The sequence below is a fragment of the Cupressus sempervirens genome, chromosome 4 (assembly GCF_028749045.1).
Source record: "Cupressus sempervirens isolate cs-2001-9-10 chromosome 4, ASM2874904v1, whole genome shotgun sequence".
NCBI lineage: Eukaryota > Viridiplantae > Streptophyta > Pinopsida > Cupressales > Cupressaceae > Cupressus > Cupressus sempervirens.
Window position 1 is genome coordinate 919,066,212 of NC_143121.1, and position 17,398 is coordinate 919,083,609.

Sequence of the window (17,398 nt, forward strand, 5' to 3'; positions counted from 1 at the left end):
ACTCAATCTTGACTGCTTAAGGTTCAAAGAACATTACAATGAAAATTTAGATTTGGTTCTTAAAACAAACACTCACTCAATCTTGAATGCATAAAGGAATTGACTCCTTCCTTATCGAATTTCTTATGTTGATGATGCTCAATTTTCTTATGTTGACAAACTCTTGATTTTTTATTATGTTGACAACGTTGTCAAGTTGGAAAGAACATTGTATGATATAAACACAAGTGTCTTCAATGCCCAAAAATTCAAAGCAAAAATACACCAATTTTTTTTTTCTAAGATATTAATAATTAAACCCACTAAGTTGATAGTTTTAAATTAGTTTAACACACATGTACATTGCAAGACGTTCAATTCTTTTCCCTTAATAGTGTCCTGACAATATCATAAAAGTTTATGACCAATGGTTATGAATAGATCGTTAAAACTGAGCATTCATTATTACTTTACTTTTAAACAAATATACAATTTGTCATTTACTTTTAAACAATTATACAATTTAGTTTATATTAACTTTTAAATTAAAACTAATTATTTCTCTAAAGGTAAATACTAACATATTTATTAAATCTAATATAACAACATTTATTAAATTTAGGCTAATATTATCTAATCAATATAGTTAATTAAATCATAAACAATAATTCTACATTATTTTAAATCAATCCATCCTCTTAATACTTACCCCATAATTAACATAATACCAAACAATAATCTTAGAAGTCTTAACCAAATAGTACAACCAATAACAAAGTTAATTAATTTTCAAATGAATTCTAACACTATTATAAATCTAACATTAATGATCCAAAACACATATACTAAATACCCTTTTTACTAAAAATTAATATGATTAACAACATATCCTAACAAAACATCTGAACTAAACTAGATCTAACTATCTCCAAGACTTAATAGCTAAAAAAATAAATACAAATTAATTAATAGAAATTAAATAAATAAGTTACTAAAATATGAAACTACTAAAAAAAAATTAAACTCACCTATACTAATTCCTTCTTCCCTAAACATGCAAATCTATTCTCAACCTTCAAACTAATATTAAACCTAAACTTTCTACCACTTACCAAAAATTCCTACCAATAAAAAATCATTAACTAAATTATAATCTACAATGATTCTCTTTTCTAACAATAAAACTTAACTATACTAACTAATGAATTGTATTTATTCCTAGCTCACTAACTTACTGCATCCCATGGCACTAAGACCAAGGTGGGCGGCTTGGGCAAGGTATGATTTTTAAAACATTATAACATCCCTTGTGTTTTGCACTGGAAAAACAACTCCTTTGAAGTTGAGCGCCTAGGATGGGATCACCAACCTATTTTCATGATTACCATTTAATGCATGCTTCCTCCCTCAAATACCTAGTACTTAGAGTAGCGGGTCTGACATAAAGTCAGAATGGTGTGCCGCCCCACATGCGTTTCAAAGCCCTAGAAAGATAGGCACTTGGGCTAGTGTAAAAAGAGTTTAAATTTATTTATTGTGTTACCTAGATTTCGTTGGTTGGTATGCTGATGCTTTCTAGGGTAGCGCCTAGTATTGAGGGAATGGGTGACTTAGGTTCTATAATAGTCTTGGCCTAGTTTTAGAACATATCTCAATGCATTTTAATTGAAGGAGATGTGACAGAGGTCGCATGACACATATGAGCCTTCACTTTCAACTTAGGGTTTAAGCATTAGTTGCTCTTAAAATTTATAATAAGCTATTATTATTTAATGTACTATACTCTTGGGAATATTCTCCTTATTATTTTAATAGTCTGTAATCTTGAGTGAATTACTTTTCCTTGCTCCATACAAATTCCAGAAAGAAAATGTGCATCTACAGCCAACCTTTCTTATAGACTTTTAAGCTAAGTCCAATGAGGAGGTATTTCCTTCTATGCCACCAAGATGATGAATCAATGAGTTTTCTATTATCAATGTAGGCTAGGGATTCATTATTTTAGATCACCCAAATGTTTATATTCCATTACTAATCTTCCAAAGGATAAACACATTCTCATGAGAGGTTAACTTTCTATTAAGCAAGATATATCTCCATCTAAACATATATATGAACTATTCAGAACTTGATTCTTTCGTTGCATCACAATTCATAATAGTGAATCATAAAATTAAATCATATACATTGAAAGACAATTAACTTCTTACATGAGCCACCATAAATCGAATGTAATGTTAAAACTATTATTCAAAATATAATTATGACTGTTTTCTAAACAAGAAACTCTCTCATATATCACTGAGAAGGTAAACAACTCCTTCCATTCCAATTGAAAACTAGACTCTTACAACACAATGCAATTAGTTATGAGAAACTCCAAATTATTTTCTCTGCCCATGAACTCATACATCACTGTGGTATATACCAATGGAGATTTTCTTTTATAGCTCAATACAGAAAACAAAAAGAGCAGGAACTATACAAATACTACATTTGATGCCATGAAAAACAATATCTCCTTCCAAACAAGACATATCCCTTCTTCTCTACTATGCAATCATTCATTGCAACCATATGAACAATATGGAGAGTTCTCCATTGCAGTTACAAGAAAAATGACAAGTTTTATCTTCATGAAACGTACATGAGATGATCATACCAAGCTTGTTTCCATTGCTCCCTTGAGCACAAAATCTGCATATGCACCATAACAAAACAACAAGGACCATGGGTGCTTTCCACCCAACCATAGGCCTCAAAGAGACCACCCCCGCGCTAGGGGAACAAGGCTCGAACCAAGTTACACACACATACATCATGAAATTTTGCATGAAGACACAACACAAAACACAATCAACACCCTTCCATGGCTTGCACAATGATTCACCATTGGAATCATAAAACGTTGGGTGAAGGTGGGCTCTTCAAGGAGGAGAAATTTTAACATCATAAGTATCATATTGCCAATGCATTTTGCCTCTCAAGGCCAACACAACATAAACAACATATTGTCATTGCGTTGCCTCTCAAGGCCTCCAAAACAACCATCTTCTCCTCATCCACCAAACTTCCTTGTACCTCCCAAACAACAAGATTCATGGCCATGATGGAGCCCATGCTCCATAATAACAACCTCATCATGAGGTAAAAACAAAATTTTCTTTCTCACTTGCGATGTCAAGCCCAACTTATGCCCTTCACCCAAGGTTTCTCTGCCCTCCCAAGGGTGAGTGAAGCCTTCACACCCATAATCACAATCAACACTCACATTCAACAAGAAACAACAACAGAACAACGAAGAACAACAAAAAAAAACCAAGAAAGGATCTCCAAAAGCATAAAACACATTCACTTCTTCCCAACACAATGACAAGCTCATAACACAAGATTGATAATGCAATGCATACTCCATTGATGAACTCCACACTTGCAGATTTGCTTAACTATGCCAAAAGAAAGAAATGGAAAAGAAGCAAGTTTGAGATACCAACCTTGGCCCAAGCTAGGGTAAGGATAGTTGTAGTAGAGCTCCCTTCATCTCCCTCCAAAACCTAACAGTCTCTAAAATTAGAGAGTGGGTAGACACCCCACTAGTTTGGCCAAGACCCTCTAATAAAGCCTTCCTACTAACTATTTTTAGCAAAAAACACTAAACCACCTCTTCTTACAAACTTGTCTCCCCTAAATTTTCTATTTTTGACTTAGTGGGAACATAGATAAGACAACTCCAAATTCGAATTGATGGAAGAATGCATGGGTAAAGGGGCTCCCTAGGCTATCTAGGCACTCACATGATGAACATTAGGTCCCTAACATGATGTACTATCATATGGGTAACTTATTTTCACCTAAAAGACACTTAGGGACCACCTAATGACCCCTAAAAACCCTAGCCAAGTCAAAATTCGAATTTCCTTTGATTGAGACTCCTCGTGGCATTTTTCTATGTGAAGCTAACTTGGGTTCTTCACCGAGGTTAGGTTTAGGTTTGATTTCTTCTTGACAAACTGTGAATGACATGTCATCTCCATAAGGACAACACAAGTGTCAAGTGACACACACAAAATATCACATTACATTATAAATGACTTGTTTTACAATAATACATGAACTAGGCTACTACACACACATACAATTCACATATACGAAATAAAACACATTACAATGAGGTTTGAATCTTTTTCATTGATTCAACTTTTGCTATGTCATGTTTGTAGTAGTTTGAACCTTAATTCCCCTTTAAACCCATGGTCAAATTCCTGCACACTAAACTCAAGCATCAGTAGTCCAAGAAAATCATGTAAAATAATAAGTACATAAGTGAAATAATCATTATCTCATTCAACATTAGACTTGCATATATTTCATCATCTCAATTTAACTTTCCCTTTTTCAATCATTTCAAATATAACCTTCAAAATATTAAAATATCAAAACTTACATATCACATTTCGACATTTGAGTTCCATACCTCATTCTTTTTAATTAAATTACTTTGTCTAATAATTTCCATGTAAAATGCTCAAAATACTATAACATCAAACTTTACTTATCAACATAACATAGTCAATTTAATATTCTAAATAACTTCATAGTCTATTCTCTCTTTTTTTATCATTACAACAAGATGCTAAATTTCACAACTATTGAATCCCTAGGTATGCGGGTTAGGTCTCAATGCATAACAAAATTTATCTTTTAACTCTAATTTCAACTTTAAACATTACATTCTTACATTACAAGCATTTCTACCATTCAATTTCTATTAAAGCAATGTCAATAGCTTAAAACATGAATAGAATCATTAAATGCATCAATTAGGTCATAATATGCAGAGGTAATTGCGGATCATCAAAATGCAAATATCTAAATGACATAACCCTACAGTCTCAAAAGTGTATAAATACATAGCATTAAAATCACTGTAATGCAATTATCTCATTGGTACTATGATGGATCGGGTGAGGCCTCACAAACAGATGATAAAATCTAAAGCTTTTAAACCTAAGACCACTTACGTACTCACTCCTCTCATGCCTTCGAGTGATCTTGAGTGCACAAGAAATAAGTGGCCATGTTTTTACACATTTTAGGAGGCCTAATTGGGGATTTCATCATCCCTTGGGACAACCTCACTCTAGCACTCTAGTGGAGTATAAATATCAGGAGGTGAATTGAAAGACACCTCTTGGAAGTAAAATCTTGTCACTCTTGGCTAAGCCCCAAAGGTATTTATACCTTTGGAAAACAACGGTGGAGATTTGGGTTACTGTCTTCTCCTAGTTATGTGGCATTATTTTCTTTCATCTATAGATTTTGGTCTCATGTACCTTGCATATATCGAGGACACCCCTAGCTGAGCTTATATATCCTAGTCAAAACCTTATAGGATTGTTGGTGTGTTCAACATATTAAGTGTTCAAAAACCTCCCCATTTGAAGGGGACACACCATATAAGATTTTCTTCTATATATATTTTATTTTATGCTTTTGCATGTTATGTTTCAAAAAAATCCAAAAACATCATAAAAGTTCAAAATCCAAAAATATTTCAAAATTTCAAAATTACAAAAGAAGCTCTAATTTTTCACATCACTTCTTCTATCCATCAAATTCATCGCAATCATGCATATCACATCTTAATAATTCAAATAATTTCTCAAAATAAAAAATCCTCTTAATCATTTCCTCATTTTCTTAATTATTCAATCAAATCCCTAATCATCATCATAATCATGGTTCATAACCCACATCAAGATCCAATTCCCACATTCAATGATTCATCCTCATGATTCTTAATCCAATCCCTTGTTGAATTCATTCCTTTCTAATCAATTCCTAAGTCAATACATTTACATCTTCAATCCAAAATCAATCAATCTTTCTTCATCTATTCAAATATCCTTCTAATTCAATTTTCATAAACTCTTCTACTTTGGACTTAGGAGCACCATCATAATCCTTGGACTTTAATCCTTGTTATCTTTAATGACCCAAATCTTATCAAGGTTATCTCAAACCTTCATCCAATATCAAATCAAATTAAGTCAAGTCCAATCAATATCAAGTCAAATCAAATCCAAATCAAATTAAAACAAAGTCCAAAATTGCTCATAGTATCAAGTTCATATTTCATTTCTCTTCAAATCTCTTACCACTCCTCGTCTAATCTCATACATCCATCACAAACCCCATATCAAATCAATTCTAATATATGTATGTCCAATCTTAATCCATCTCACATTCCTTATTCTTCTACCTTTGACAATGGAAATCCACCTCATTATCCTTCAACCATATAAAATTCCATTCATAGCCCACATAATTCCTCAAATAGAAATTTCATTACCAAATAAATTGAGGAGCTCAAGAATTATATCTTGAGCCTAGAAAATCAAAAGCAAACATCTACCTTCCATGACATATATCCTCTTCCCCCATGTTTCAAGTACCATAATCCTCATGTCCCATCTAACCCAAATCCTCCATGTCATTCCCCATACTTTGAGCTTAATGTCCAAAAACATCATCCCAATCCCCTACCCATGCCTCAACCTCCACAAAATCTCAATCCTCCAAAATTAACATCATCCCCACCTTGTAATATTTTTATCTCACTAGAAACCTTGTCTAAGTACAAAAACAAAAATAAGGTGGTCCAATCACCCAAAGTCATACACCCAATGCCATCTCAAGAACTTGTTCCGAAGCATGCCATTATGGAGTCCTCCTCTCCTCTAGATCCAAGAATTTCTCTATCCCATTATTCCCTTATCCCTCAAGATCCATTTATCCCTCTTAGTCCATCTCATGATCCCCTTCCTAATCAAGATCAAGACATTCCATGTGCCACGCACATTATTGATTCCATTCTATCTCAAGAGTAAGCATCCATAAATTCTCCACTTCATGAAGAGGCTCCTTCCACTCCATCCACCAATACTCCTCCATATCAAGATAAAATCACTCCATCTCATGGTTCTATTCCCTCCACTCCATTATATGATTCTATTCCATCTCACAATCCAATTATTCCACCACATAATTCTCTTATAAGTCAAGATCAAAGTACCCCTTCATGTGCATTTCATGATCCCAATCCATCTTATGATCCTATTATCCGTCATGATTCCTCACATAATACTAATCCTCCACAAGACCTTGCCACACATATCCAATCCACTCATGAACCCCCTACATGTGGACTTGCATCTTGTATTGAAAATGATAAGTATCTCATTGAAGAAATAATGTCTCAACATGTCGGTACACCTTCCACTCCTTCCAAACCTAAAATTTCTCCATCCAAACCTAAATGTTCCCATCATCCATATTTGAAGTCCATTTTGGGCTCTCATATCCATAATCCATTTCATTCCTATTTCCGTCCATTTTGGGTCCTTATATACTGCCATCTACCATATCCAACTCTTCCACTTCATCCCCTCATGCTCCTAATAAATATCAACAAAGGCACGCATCCTTGAATTCCTTCCAATGTTCACCCTCAATAATTTCATCCACCATCTATCCATACCATTTATCTTCATACACCTGTACCATGGCCAATGGAAGTAAATTGGATGCCAAAGATAAAGTGAATGAAGCCAAAAATCTTCAAAACTCCAAGGATCAACATGTCCCCTCTAAAAGACATGTTCATGATAAGAAAAATATGATCCAAAACAAAATCAAATGGCTACAAAGGCTGAAAATAAAAAGTGCAAAAATTATGTGGATTCCAAGGCTACTTAATGAAGCAATGAATCTGAAAGAAAAATTCAAAATGGCATCCAATTTCACTAATCCAAAGGCTTCCCTCATTCATAAATTCTGAAATTATCCATCTTCCAACTTTATTTTGGGTCCTTATGCCCCAAAATCTACCATCCTAATTCCATCATCTCCTTCATCCATTTTGGGTCCCTATATCCCAAAATCTAAACTTTCTCCTACATATACTGTGAAATTTCCTCCTTTTCATCACCCTTCAAGGTGTGTTCCAATGATGATCTTTCCACCTCCTTCATCCACTCATTCACAAGTCTCCCAACCTAGCATCCATCAAACATGTCTTCCTCCAAATCATTTCACCCCCTTAATCCAAAAAAATTCATAATTCACTATCCTCCATTGCCCAACCCATTTCATCCTTCATTGCCCTATCCTACCAACATCTATGAGAAAATAGTTTTTAAAAAAATCCTTAAAAATAATAAAGAAAAGAGAAATAAATATCAAGCGATACCATCCATGTATCTAGATGCTTGATTCCTCCCTTTATTTTCCTATCATGTATCCAATGTCTTCCAATTCCACTTATTAATTCATTCACTTTTCCTTTTCCACTTGCACTCTACACTGGGGGCAAGCTCAATCCATATAGTATTGCCTTACGTATCTTCCATATTCCACCTATCATCCATCATCCTTCCCATCTTTGATCTTGACTATCATTTTTCTTTCATCCATCCATGCTCACTTGACATATCCCTTGTTCATTATCCACACACTATCCTACATATTCCCACCATCCATTCACATTTTTTATCTTGACATCCTATCCATATCTTGCATCCCATAGTCCTTGGCATTATTATCCTCCATCCATACACCTATATACTTCCATCCTTCTTTCATATGTCCTTAGTCTTGGTTATTTCATCCATTTTATGTCCCACATTTCATCCATTACCTTTATACCATTATCCCTATCCTATTCGTACCCTCCCTCCCATATCCCTTATTCATTCCACTTTTAGGCCTATGTTGATGATCAATATTAGAGGCACAACAACAAAATGTTCATACATGCTTTGGAAGAACACATGCCTTCACTTCATACAATAACCTTCATACCATCTTTCTAAGTTCATTCATCCTCTCCCACCTTTTTTCCTTCAATTTCCCTATCCTTGGTATGAGGCATTTTAACTCCTCTGAATCATGGTCCTTGGATCCCCATTTTCCTATACTAGATCCTTTGGTCCCCCATATTATTCCTTCATTAAGACATCCCCACCCTTCCCATCCATTTACCATTCCTTGGATCTCCCTTTTCAATGGTCCCAATCTCATCCTTTTCATTAATTCAATTGATTCATTTCTCCTCTAATCTAATCATATTCACTTCTTCTAATCAGTTCATACAAATCAATTAATTTCTTCATTTTTCCATCTATTTTCATATAACTTAATCACTTTCTCTCTCACATTCCCCTTCTTTTCCAATTCTTTTCATCCATCATCTTCTGATATCTTATCCATCTTCTTCTATTTAACACATGATCTCATGACACTAAGCTTCAACCCATCAAACTAAGCTTATCAAATAGTGATTGCAAAAAAAACTTACAGAAATTCACATTGAGACTAAATGATTTGAGTGTAGACACCTAAAAATCTTTTAGAAAATAATATTTTTATTTTCTGAAAAAAAATCCCTGATGACATCATCATTTATTAATTAATTAATTAATTTTTATGCCATTAAATCCCTTTATCTTAATTAAAAATATTTAATTAAGGAATCCCTCCCAAAAATGTTTAAATCTTATTTAAACATTATTTCCTTATTTATTAATTATTTAATTAATAAATTGACCAAAAATCTTTAAAAAAAAATTTAAAAAAAATATTTTGCCCAAAACTTGGCTAATTTCCTTAAGACCACTAACCTCTTCCAAAATCTTCTAATCCTTCTTTAATTTTGATTAAAGGCTAATCCCATCATTTCCTACCCCTAATCCCAACTCAAAATATTTAATCAAGATTAAATATTAATCCTCATGTTTATTAAAAATATTTTAATAAATATCTCCTCAACCCAAACCCTTGAAATAAATAAAACTTTATTTATTTCATAAAATCTTATCCTAGGAAGTTCTAGACTCTTCTAGAAAGTCTTCATCCTCATCCAAAGCCTAGACTCTTCTAGAAGATGTCTTTAACCCTAATCCTAATCCCCTCCTAACCTTGTCACATTCCCTAAACATGGGTTAAGACTTGCTAACTCAAGGCAAAGTTAACAAATATCTCCTCCTTCACCCACCCTCATTAATTGCAATCCACTTGTCATCCACTTGCCTAGTCCTAAGCCATCTCTAACCCTTCCTCTAATCATTTTTACAACCCTAAGCAAGCTTAAAACCCCCCTAAACCCTCAAATTCGAATTTTATGGTATCTCTCACAAATATCTTCAACCACAAAACTTTATAAAGCCCACAAAGTCATAAATGTTCTTACAAAGCACTTATGAAGGGTCTTTATGAAGATTTTATCTCTTGAGCCTCTTTTGTTGACTCATCCTTGCCCTTTCCTCCATCCTCTCACCCTGTGACATGTGTCACTCCCTGATTGGTTGTAAAGAAGCACAATCCATGTGCTCTCCTCTCATGCAATCTAAGCCCTCCACGAGCTTTTTCCCATCCTTGCATCCTAGCCCTTGATCCCTCAAGCCCTTTGCCTATTTAAAGAATCCTCACCCAAGCCATTTTAAACACAATCCATGAAGTAAAGTTATAATGCTATTTTGAGAGAAAAATCCATACTAAAGCCATCTATCCACACCAAAAATCCACAATCATCCATTGAAGCCTTTGGAAGCATATTGAGCATACATCCTATCCATTTAGATAAAGCTACTCAACAAGAGAGCTTCTTATTGAGAGAGTCCATTAATGGCTCATATTCTCAATTGAGAGCTCATCTTAGTCTATTTGAAGTTTATGAATTTTGTTTAGTTTGTAGAAGCTTTATTTAAATTTGGTTTCTATTAGCATACTAACATTGCTCATATACATTGAGAACCTTATTCCTTTTATCATAATTACCATCAAACAATCACAAACATTTCAATACAATTTCAATCAAACAATCATTTTTTGCCTTACAGGATGGATCCTTCCTACATAGGCTTAACATATTCACCATCAAAATTAAGCTCATGGAAAGTACTATGAAAAATGGGGCAAATATATATTACTCTTTCACCCCATTTCATCAAGGGGTACCCTCCTCCCTTGTTGACACTATGACACGACTCCTAGGACTCTTCTCTCTAGGACAACCTATATTTTTCTTTTCTTTGATATAATGTCATCTCGACATCACATCAAAGAGGGGAAAAATGTAGACACTTAAAATCATCCCAAGCACTATATTAATTCGTTTAATATTTCCTTTGACATTATAATTATTTATTTATTAATTAATTATATTTTTCATACTATTCTACCTATTTAATTAAATTTATTTATTTAATTAAATAGGTTCATTTTCTTAATGTATTTAAATTTAATTTAAATACATCCCCTCTAATGTATTAAATTTATTTAATGCATAATGTTCCATAAATGACCCTGTTGAATAAATTCTAATTTATTTAATTGCCTCCACTTTATTAAATTCTTTAATATTGTGATAAAGTTCAATCCTATTTAATTTAATCTTAATCCCATCCTAAAAACCTAGTCTACACCCATCACTCTCATCCTTCTAAGCCTGCCCATTAGTTAATCCCACTTAATTATCCTAAACACCTTTCTAAACACCTTTTAGCTCCTAAGTGTTTTCTCACACATGTGTGAGCAACTCAAGATCCAATCAAGCTTCCACTTCATTATTTCATTCACACCTCTTACACATTTTTCCCCCCTTCCTTTCTCCAAGGTTTGTCACACATGTGTGAGCAAACCTTGAGCCATCACTTTCACTAAAAAGGTTTATGTTGACCTTTTCATGGCTTGTCTCCTTAACCCATGTGTCTCCCTTGTGGCACCTATGTGGATTCCACATAGATGTCACCTCTCCAAGGCCTCTCTCAAACCTATAAATAGAGCCCTTGTCTCAAGCATTTCACATCTCCCTCATTTGCATTGTTATCAAGCTAGTTTAGAGTTAGAGCTTTCTAGTGATTTTATTGATTTTATGCATTGTTGCTAACCCCTTGGTAGATGTCAAATTTCTTGCATTTATGCTTGCATCTCATGATAGATTACTATTGCTAGTTTTCTTCATTGCATTTTCATTTAGTAATCATATCTCTAGAATCCTTTGAGGTTGGCTCACTCATAGTCATTTCTTATAGGTATTCTTCACTCATTTTAGTCTAGATTCACATGCTTTATTCTCATATTGCATTTTCATATCATTTTGGAGTCATAGTTGTGTTTGGGAGAGCACACTCACATCCCACAATCTAAAGTACACCAACAGGGCCTCTTATGGGCACCCTTATTGTGTTGCTTTGAGATTGTGTGGGAACTCTTTCTTTTCAGTTGTATTAAGTTGTAAAAATCAAGTCTAACATTAGTTGTTTTCAATTTTTTTTGAATCTTTGATATTCATATGAATAACTAATGTTTTCTTTTTTATGCATGCTCCTGACATGTTAGGTTTTCACACATACAACTAACACACATAAACAAGAGGTAATGAACTAAAAATATATATGATGATTATGATGAATGCATATTGTTCGTGTTTCCTTATATGTAATTTGTAGCATACATATCATGTAACTTTTTAGCTAACTTAAGATAAATGATTTACATATGTAGGAAATTTAACCCCTTTGGCAAGGATCCTACACAATGAGATGGATCAGTAGTTATAAGTCAATACACCCTATACAAATAGTTTATTATTTTTGTGTTTTCTATTTACACCCATCTTTATTGAATGGTTTAATAATAATGTATTAACTTGCTCATGATTTAACATTACTATCCTCAACATCGACTCTAGATCTAACATCATCAACATTACCCTTGTTTAGCAAAATATCTCACTCCTTACCAACTATATCTCTCATTTGATAGACTACAAGTACCACCGAATAGGTATTTGTCATATATGTCTTCCACAAGTGAGGAAAATGTGAGAATAGAAGACAAAAGTGAGACATGTACTAGTAGGTCTAAAATAGGGAGATCAACTAGAGGTCAATAGATTAGATGAAAATTCAATTAATGCATGAAATTTTTCCTTGTTGAAGGAGGGTCATGTTCTTAAGATGATGAGACCAAAGGTGACATCAAGGTTCCCTTCAAGTAGAGACATCTTATTAAATAATGGGTACTCAAGGAACTACCTCTCATTAACACTAATTTTTGTGTTAACGAGAGGATATATTACATAGCTTCATCATCATTACATGATTTGGGCCTATTTTCATGCATGGCATAAAGGCCAGTTATAAAAAAGTTGTTGAATTGATTGAGTATGCTAGACCTTGTTGGAAATGCAATAATTGGATGTAGATTGTTCAATATAAAAAAAGAATGCGTAAGTATGCATTGTTAGAAAATTATATACAATAAAAAGAAAATGATCAAAGTAAAAGACTCGTTGTGTACATTGATGGAAGGCCAAAAGAAATAGGAAACATTATGGTTTTGTAAATAGTAAATGACATGGGTCAATTCATAAGCGACCCAATTACATATTAGAGGCGCATGAGGGAAATCATATTTTTGTATGTGCAATCAAATCAATAAGTGCAAGAGAAGAGTTGCTAATAGATTACAATTTGAATCACATAGATACAAAAAAAGTTGCTATCATGTGAGTGGTGAGTTCTATATAAAATTTAAACTAACCTCCAATTAATGACTCTAATATACCATGCATAATTTTATTAATATATTTTTTTCTAAGTCTATTGCTTTCATTTTGCTGATGTTTTTTATATTTAATCTTTGTTTTCGGATGACATGGATCCATTGCATGATAGAGGTGGGGATGTTCCTCCCAACCATTCATTAAGGAAGGTAATTTTACAAATTAGATAGAAGAAAAATAGTGTATTATTATGTTCTCTTCTTTATGGTTTTGGAGTTATTTTGATAGTTTTAGTGATAATCTTGTCACAAATTGATATCCAATGAAAGTAAAAAGCACCAATCACAAAAAAGAAATTAGTTGTTGATATGGAGGCCAAAATATTATACAATGATGACATTACATATACCACTAACCCCACACACATGATCAAAAAGAACCTAAGAATATCAATGCAAAAATTCTTGGCATTCTGATTGATCCAAACCTAAATGAGGAGATGCTTGTGAGGAAAGATGAATTGATATAGACACCAAGTTGTTTGGAAATAAGTAGTAATGAATCTTTAGAAATAAAAAAAAATTAAATAAAGGTTTATATTTTATACTCTTTAATGGATCATGAAATAAAATATGTATGTGTTCTTCTTACAAAAAATTTTGAGAGCTCAATGTCCCAGTGGGCATGATAAGGGTACGAGCGTAGATTCTTTAGGTAAATAATCCTTAAGGAACTACTATGAAAATGGTTACCAAAATTTTGAACACAAATTGTTATGTTATTGAAGAGTTAAACTAGTTTTTGGTGTAATCATTTGTAATACCTTTAATGTTAAATATTTGATGTTTAATAACAATATTATTTTATGTTAGAATTATCAATACTTTTATCATGCAACTGGGCAAAGGACAGTTATCGGTCTTACAAATTTCTTGGAACAAACATATTGGCTTACAAATAGTTATCTTTCTTCATATTGTATAGTCACATGTCATGCATTTTTTGTGGTTGTATTTCTACAATTGTAGATCACATGATGACATGAGGACAAATGCAAAAATAAAGATAATAAATTAAAAGATCAAATTAAAGAGGTTCATTTTTGGGCTCAAGTAGTAAGAGATCATAAGACACACAAATAATTTATAGATAAACATGTTAAAATAGAAATTGGGAAAGAAAAAATAAAATAGGGATACAAATGATTTATACTTCCTGAATATAAATGCATTTATATGCTTTAGCTCTCTCTATTGATGTTAATTTCAGTTGTTGAGTCCATGCCAACATCATTTATTGTACTTTCTCATTCATTGAATCTTATGTTTGGGAGGCTTCTAATATCCATTGCAAATGTGTTTGCTAGCAATGTATTCTTCAAGTTATGATGAAGTGCAAACACCTCCTTCAAGGAACACCACTCAGATATTGCCCACTACAATATCAGCAATAGGGAGCATGCAAACATCCATGTCTACACCGAGTAGAGCTAGTAGATCCTTGTTTTCATAAATTTTTTTATGTGATGATTATGATTTTATTTTTACTTTCTTGGGTGCATTTCATAGTGGATTAACTTTGTGTAGCATGAGATACACCTCCTTAAGATAGATCATAGACCAATACTAGTGATAATTTAACATCATTTTCTAGATCAACTTGTTTTGCTAGTACAGGATTTTCCAGACATCATTGTTGTTGATCGAGAAAGATATGATTCCATTAAAAGTACCTAAGATGCAAGGTACTTTAAAATTTTATTATTTATATTCTAATTGCAGTTACTTATTCATAACTACTTTTGGATTGATGATCCCATGACATTTTTGCAGGAAATAATGTTTTTTTATGAAGTGCTTTATGAAATGGGATTGAAGCTATTTGGTTCCATCATATGTAAAAAGTAAGTAGCTTTGTATCATTGCTATAATATTTTTCCTTTCATCCATTTGTTGTACTATATTAAAGTTACATGTAAGCTTCATTTTTCTTATTTAACAATTATTATGTTTTTTTTTTTTTAAGTTGGAATGATCAAGATCCCAAGTTAAAACATAAGCTCATAGATTCTTTAGAGGATCTCTTTGGAAAGAATTTTTTTGGCACTGCCAACATTCTTGATAAAGCTTGCAAACATTTAAAGTATATGAGGGGCCAATACAGAAGGGATCTAGTAGTCAACTCAAGGTACATGAATCCTACTATAATTCCAAGGTTGGAATGGAAGGAAATCATGACAAATGTGTATGAGAAAGTGTTAAATGATAGAGGGACTAAACCACTAGAGGGGAAAAGAAGGTATGTGATAGTATTAAGTAGAATTTAATTATGGGCTAATTAGTGATCTTTATATTTATATAACATAACATATTTCAAACTTTTTGTAGACTGCATCAAAGGCTATAAAGGCTAGAATAACAAAGCATGGCCAACACAAACTTAGCTTTGGTGGTTATATTAAACTTTACAAATGACTTGTAAGTAGTAGTAAATGAAATTTCGAATCAAAATTTTTATATAAAATTGCAAACAATTTTGTTTCATCAAACTATACACGCAAATTCAATGATATTGAGCCAAAAATACAAGGCTCAGAATTTAATGTAGTGCCTATGGAAGAAGACAAAAAAATTGCCTTCAAGAAAGGCTATAAAGTTGTGATTGTACACCTATACCAAGCATCCAATGCCCAAAGACAAAATTTTGGTGCATTAGTTCACATTGGTAAATAGGCAATAATGTATTTGATGTTAATTTAAAATTGACTACTTCAACAATAATCTATGTCATGTTAAATTTGAACATAAATTGACTATCTATGAATTATAAAGAAAATAATGATACAATGTACATAACATTGCACTGCAACATTCTAATCCTGCCATAGAACATGCGCACAATGAAGGACCTGACGTGCATTGCAATGATGGAGGTATTCATTTTCTATTTAAAATTTATTGTGTAAGTATTAATAAATTGAACATCTTAAATTGCAATTGGTGTAACCTTTCTTGTGTATATTTTAGAGCATGCAAATCCTCATGGTGAACAAGTGGAGCATGATTTGAGTGTTCACCATGCTGACGTTGGGGCTGAAAAAATGTTTTTGTGGATGATGTGGCAATGTCAAGTAAAGAAAAAACCCTTTTATGTTCTTTTATTCAAATAAATACTTGTAACATTAATAAAAAAAATGAATTTGACTCATTTATTTTTACCATAGTGGACCCCCCCTTTGGTGCAGTAGTTTCATTCTCCTCAACACATGAGAAGAAGGCATATGTTGAGATCGTAACTAAAGTAGGAGGAAAATGACAAAGATGTTAATGCTCCACTTAGTAAATACCTTCAAAAAAAAAGTAAAAAACCAAAAAAGAAATGATTGTAATAAACCCTTTTTTTTAATAATTAAAGACTCAATGAATGTAATATTGTGCTAGTATTAAATTGTTGGTGAATGAAGAGTTAATGTATTATTGATGAATGTTGTGTATTAATTAATTTTATGTTTTAATGAGTGTCATATGATTATAATTACTATATGTTATTTTAAAAAAATGGATTAATGAATGAATGAATGTAATTAGATGTTAATGAGGAATTTAGACTAATGTTGTTGAGGGGGGGGGGGGGGGGGGTTTGGGGGGTGGTGGGTGTGAACTTCCACCTTCACATAGTTGGCCTTGTTAAGTAGAGAATATTAAACTATTATCAAAACCAAATGAAGCTCAAACCAATCAACAGCTGCCCAATTCCTATAATTCATTTACTATTGGCAGTTGGATTTGTTCATGAGAAACTTGTGTTGATGTAAATGTATTTGGTATGTAGCTATTTAATGGGATCAATGGT